The sequence below is a fragment of the Garra rufa genome, chromosome 21 (assembly GCF_049309525.1).
Source record: "Garra rufa chromosome 21, GarRuf1.0, whole genome shotgun sequence".
Taxonomy (NCBI): Eukaryota; Metazoa; Chordata; class Actinopteri; order Cypriniformes; family Cyprinidae; genus Garra; species Garra rufa.
This window is the reverse complement of record NC_133381.1, coordinates 40,922,494-40,928,932: the sequence shown is the minus strand read 5'-3', so window position 1 is coordinate 40,928,932 and position 6,439 is coordinate 40,922,494.

Here is a 6,439-nt window from a genome sequence, read left to right as displayed (position 1 = left end):
CCTCTTTCCAGAAGTCCATCTGATCTGTGACTGTCAATGCATTTGCTGCCACAAAGGTTGACTGTCTGAACGAACCTGCAAGCACAAGAAAAACAGTGTTTAAAGAATTTGCCTCAACTGTCAAACTTGGTGCTGTATGCATTTTAAAAAAAATTATATACTACATACGAACGCAGTAGTAAGAAAAAAAACTGAAGAAACTTTTTCTTGAAATTTTTTATAAAGAATTTTATGAATGGGTCAGTAAGTCACTGATTCTAGGTGTTTAAAAAAGGTAAATTCATTCAGTAATGAAACACTGCTGTGTGCAGAGATGCACAACATGGCTTTGTTAAGAACCGTTTTTACTAAATGGAGCAAAAAGACAATATTTTCTTCTTGATTTAAATCACTTAATATTACATTCTTGTTTATTGAATTTTGTTGCCCTGACACTTAAGCCTCGTTCAGACTGTCAGCCCAAATCCGATTTTGTCCATATCTGGATGGAATCTGATTTGAATAACTGACTGTCCACACAGTCATATCGCAACTGTTCAAATCCGATTTGTGTGTCCATAAACGCTCTTTTGTTTTACGGAATGTGCATTGGTTTCTGTGGCAATGCCGTTGCGTTATTATGCCAACGCTAAAAACAACAATAACAGCAATACAGTTTGCAATATAGATGCTGTCTTGCTATATGACAACGTTGCCGTCGTGCTGGATTATATTTCGTCTTCTAAAGCAGCGGCAGAAACACAGGAAGCTGGAATGTGTGACTCTGTGCTGCAGTCTCTGCTGGTTTCAAAACTCAAAGAGGTGCGTATACTAGCTGTATAGTTTTTTTCCCGCTTGATTTGCGGTTCGCAACAACTCAGGCTTGTTTCTGCAATGACTTTGTTATGTTATGTCTGACGTGTTTACGTTTTACGTGGCATGAAAACGTGAAAAAGCAGAAATTCGATTTGAATAGGATTCCAAACCACATACGAATGTAGCTCGAAACGGATTTGACCAAATCGGATTTCATGCAGTTCGTTGCTGTTCAGACTACCTAAATATGATCGGATTTCAATCGGATTTGCATAGAAATCGGATTTGGGCTGACAGTCTGAACGAGGCTTTAGTAAAGTCTGCCACAGACCATGCTAAATGCTAACCAATCTGTTCATATAAACATTCTAAACAGGTGTGTGTTTCCTAGAAAGTCTGTGCATATAATAGGCCTACTATGATTAAAAATCTATATTTGTTGCTTTACAGAAACAATAATCTAAATTGACAGACAGTAAGATTGCTATTATGAATTTAAAGGTTACAGTAAGTTAAAGATACCTGAAGCAGCTGCATTTTGCTGTTTAAATGCTGGTTTAATAGAAATAATTTTAATGCGCATGCAAACTCAATCTTGATGGTAATAAAAAACATTCCCAGGAAATAAATACCTTACAAATGTGTACTTTAAATACAATATAACTTGCTTAGGATAAAAGCATCTGAAAAATGCATGAATGTAAATGCAATGTAAAACAAAATATGTTTTAGGTTACCTTATTCTGCATGTCTGTAAAATGGAAAGCTGGCTGTATGATGATTCTGCCCTTGATGGTCAGCATCCAGTTAGTGCTTGGAGAAATCTCCTGTAACAGACAGTGTCACAACACCCTTTTAGTGTTACTATAGTTTATGATCAGAAAAGACAACTACTGTACAGTAATAAAATTTACATTTTTAATAAAATAAACATTTATAATATTTATTAGCAAAACTTGCTATATTAATATATTGCTAGCTCGTTACTCTCTTTAAAAAGTTAACCTGTTCTGCAAGTCAGTGGAGAACAGCAGCCTGTGGCTAATTTGGCTTATTTAGTAACGTTAACATTAACTTAGTTAAATTGATGAAAGGGGAAGCTCACCTGTTGTTTGCACTGCGACGACGGCAATCACCAGAAAAGACTCTAATACACCTCCGATGCAGACGACATGACCACGAGACCACAAACTTGAAAATAAAACACAAAAGATGCAGTTAACCGCGGTGTTCAGTTTTACCTCAGTGTTTCATGTTAGCGCGCTGTTTATGTCACGTCTGTCACTGAAGGGACCGTCTATAAAGTTACATACGACATTCATACACACATTTCTTACTTAAACATCATTTGAAGAGAATTACCTTGCCAGCTATAAAGAGGCAGCGTTTAAAAGATATTATGCTGCTCTGTGACTAACGTTAAGTTTGTCAACTTCGGCTTACTGACATTATTAGCTTACCAGTTCATGTTATCGTCGATACTATGGCAGTCATTCACAGAAGAAGATCCAAAATAACGTTACACCTCCGCGCTCCGACGTTACAGACGACATCCAGACCAGAAACTTGAAAATAACAAACAAAAGAAGGACTTGAAAATACAGTTTAAAATCTCCACAGAAACAGTGGTGTTGCTTAACGCACTTTACCTCAGTTTTTCACCTCAGTTTGCTGTTAAGCTTTGAGTAAGGGCTCGTCAGACGAACTAACTTGCATTAAAGGGCAGCCGAATATACAAACGTGTTTCTCAGTTTAAATAAAGTTTATTTCGACTAATATAGGTCACCTTAATTTACTCACCAGTCCATGTTTTCACCGTTATGGCGGCGCCCCGGCCGTCAGTCAGAAAAAAAGGCTAACAGTTACCGACATGAAAAACACGATGAATATTGTAAGTTTGCTGTTAACAAGTGAAAACAAATTAAAATTGTTCAGTTTTTCATAAAACAGAAATAATATACTAACCTTTTTGTCGAGTTATTGATGCAACATTTCTCTTTTGTCCTTTTTACCGCCACTTCCTCTCAACAGGAGAAAAAAAAATCTCCCTTGCCATTGGTCAATTTTTCGCGGGCAAGTTCACTACTGTAAACGGATTTACAGTAGTGGAGAATTACAGTAGTGATCATATATTTTCCCATAATCCTTTGCAGTTTACAGTAAAATACTGTATATACATTTTACAGTATCTTACTGTAGATATTACAGTAAAATACTGTTCAAATTACAAAAATCGGTTACAGTGCATAAAAACAATAAGTGTAATACTGCTTTAAATTGTTGTTTTAAAAAAAAAATAAAAAAATAAATAAAACATTATCTGTTTAATTTAATTGCATTTTTTGTTTTTGTTTTTCAGAGCAAAAAATAAATACAATACATTTTCCCCTAGTTTACAGAAGACACCCACTAAAATGGCATTCAGTTTTACAGTCTTGACAGGCATATTTCCAAAAAAATATGACATGTTAAAAGACTAATTACTTTCACCCCAAATGCAAATTAGTTGTAATTCCACATTTTATCATTATCCTAGGTTTTGGCCATTTGTCAGTAACAATTTTTTACTTAAAGCACAAAATTTAATATGCTTCCTTATTCTTTTATATATTTTAATATGTACAAGTCAGAATAAACATGTTGTTTGAATTTGTAAATAAATATTGTGTTACACTCAATGACAGTGTAACATTATTTCAACCAAATTGTGACACTTTATTCTCCAAAAACTTAAAAGTAGACACTTTACTTACATTTAATGTGCTTTCTATGGACACAAAATCACTTTTGTAAATTTCTTTTGACATGGACATCTTAATGTCTTTGACCCATATACTGAAATGTACTAATATTTTCTTTTTAAACAAGGAGACAGGAGGAACTATTACTTTTAGCTTAGTTTCTGCTTGTCTTTAAGATTTATAGCACATAAGTTGTTCATGTTGGACATGATTAAGCTCATTGTGAAGAGGCTATATATGGCCATAGACATGATTTTTCATGAACCAAACCACTTTATCAAAAGACTGTCTTGACATCATGTGTACAGCAAAATGATTTTTAGTTTTAAACGATAAAATCTGTTGTTACATGTTTAAAACTGCGCCGTTAGCTAAAGCAGAAGTGAAGAAGTAAGGGAAATGAAGAATGAAAGGTCCCCATGAAATAAAAATGTAACTTTTTGCATTAATATGTTATAAGCTACTGTGCTCCTAAACAATGATAAAAATTGCATTTTATTATTAGCCTATTGATAATACAGATCAACCAATACAGAACAATTCTAATAAAGTAATGCTACACTTTATGTTCCCTTTATGTTTTTTTTAATCAAATGCTATGTTAAAAGCAAATGCAAAATGCTTCTAGTCACTTGTTCATGCATTTACTATTTTTTTATATGGAAAATGCACATTGTGCACTATATAGGTGACGATTCAGTGAAAATATGCTTTGTGTTAGGGTTCATCCTGAAGTTTGGTTTAATGTCACTATCACATGGTCTGGCTTTCGGCTCAAGTGTATGTTTGTTCAACACATTTCTGTTCACAAAGCAACTATCTTTTTAGTCAAAAGCACAGCCAGCACTAGATAAATGCATACATCCCTGTGCGCCTTCTGGTTGTCTGTGTAATGGCTGGTATCTTTTGTGTTTAGCTCCTGGGAGGCCGATAAAAGCCTGGCCATAGTGTTGTTATCCATCTTGTTGAAAAGCTGCCATTGACACCATGCACTTTAGAGGAAGTGTAACACAGTGAGGAGACTTTAAATACCTCCACTTGCTTTCTACCGCCTTTCTCTATCTAGCAGCTTCCATCCAACTCATTACTATCATGTACCGTCAATGTATGCCAAATTACACATTAAGACTGACCAAAGTGACTTGCAGAGAGGCTGATACTGTACCTCTATGAAAAAAAGTAATTTCTCTTTTATAACACATTATACTTGTGAAGGACTGTTACTGTAATAAAAAACAGTAGCAGTTTTGATATTCACATTAGTGAATATTCTGAGTGTTTTGCTTTAGTTTCATTATCTATTTTTTAATCAAAGCTTAACCCTCTATGGTATGCATTATGTTCCAACCTTGAAATATTTTTTTCAAATAAGTCAAGAAGATTTTTGAAAAAAAAAAAAAAAAAAGAAAAAGAAATGGGTAGGGTGGGTGCACCACAATGGAAAATGGCCGAAAAAGTATTTTTTTGATTAAATTATGATTTTTTTTTTATTTCTTTTAGAAACTGATGCATCCAATCTTTAATTTCTATCAAAATCTGCCACACGCACACATACAGACACATGCCATATGGCAACTCCATAGCAATAAAAGATTATTTATTATAAAGACCATACTTACTCTATATATTTCCTTTAGAGAATGTTACTAAATGTAGGTCAAAATAGCAAACTGGTTTAACTAGCACCTAAACTGGTTTAAACCGGAAACCATTAGGTTTGATTAAATTTGAAAAAAATAAATAAATAAATAAATGCTTTCACATCCACTTGTTTCAGTGTGCAGCAATTGAAATCAAATATATATTTTACTCTTTAATTATCAAAGGACGATAAGCTGGACAATGGAGCTGGACAAAGAGCTCTACAATCATGTGTGAATAACAAGTGTCTCCCATACAGAACAGCTCGGCTTAATAAAAACTCCCAATAAGTCAATAAACAAGTCTTGTTCACACACTAGTTAAATGTGTTCCACTCTCACAGTGTGGATGTGAGTCTCTCTCACTGCTTCCAACCATCTCATTCATCTGAAGCCCTCCAGACCTCAGCCAGATGAGCCACCTTATACTTTTTCAGTCGTTAAAGCATTACAGTGAGTATTGACACAACTTGCATGGCTTAAATTTTTTTCACAGGTAATTGAACATACACTGTCAAAAGTTTGGAATAAGATTTTAAAAAAAAAATGTTTCTTATTCTCACTATTTATTTGATCAAACCAGAAGATCTTAGCAGAGCCGCTCTGGGTGGGACAGGCTGAGCCGGCAGTGCTGAATTCCAAGGTGGAGCTAGCAGAGGTGGATGAGAATACCTAAGAAAACCAGCACAGGGTTGGTCTAGGCAGGACAGGCTATGCCCCTTAAGTCAAAAGAGAAAACATGTGGAAGTAGGATGCAACAGAACATCAGGGAGTTGATGGCGGGGCAGCAGAACACCAGTGGAGGAGACCATCGCAGTTGTACTGACAGTACAGAGGATCATAGCAGGACCGCTCCAGGTGGGACAGGCTGTGTCCCTTTAGAAAGAGAATAAAGGGAAAAGGAGGCAGTAGAGTCAACACATTCTCTCTCCATATTGACACTTGGTAAGGACCCCTTGGCGTCACTTTTTGATGCTCAAGGTACCCCTTTAGTGTCATTGACGTGCAGGGTCCTTCAGTGTTTTCAGTTGTTTGTCTTTATTTAACGGTTTGCATGCATTTGTAAAAAAATAGAATTACATTTATATAAATGTATACTTTCATTGGAGCACCAATGCAAACAGGGAGGAGGCAAATATAAGTACAGTATAAATAGAGGTATTTATTGCAAAAACTAACTGCATCTATCCTCTCACAAATCAATTGTTTTGCCTCGGAAGACTTGGAATATTAATATTTTTAGAATAAATTATGACTATAGTT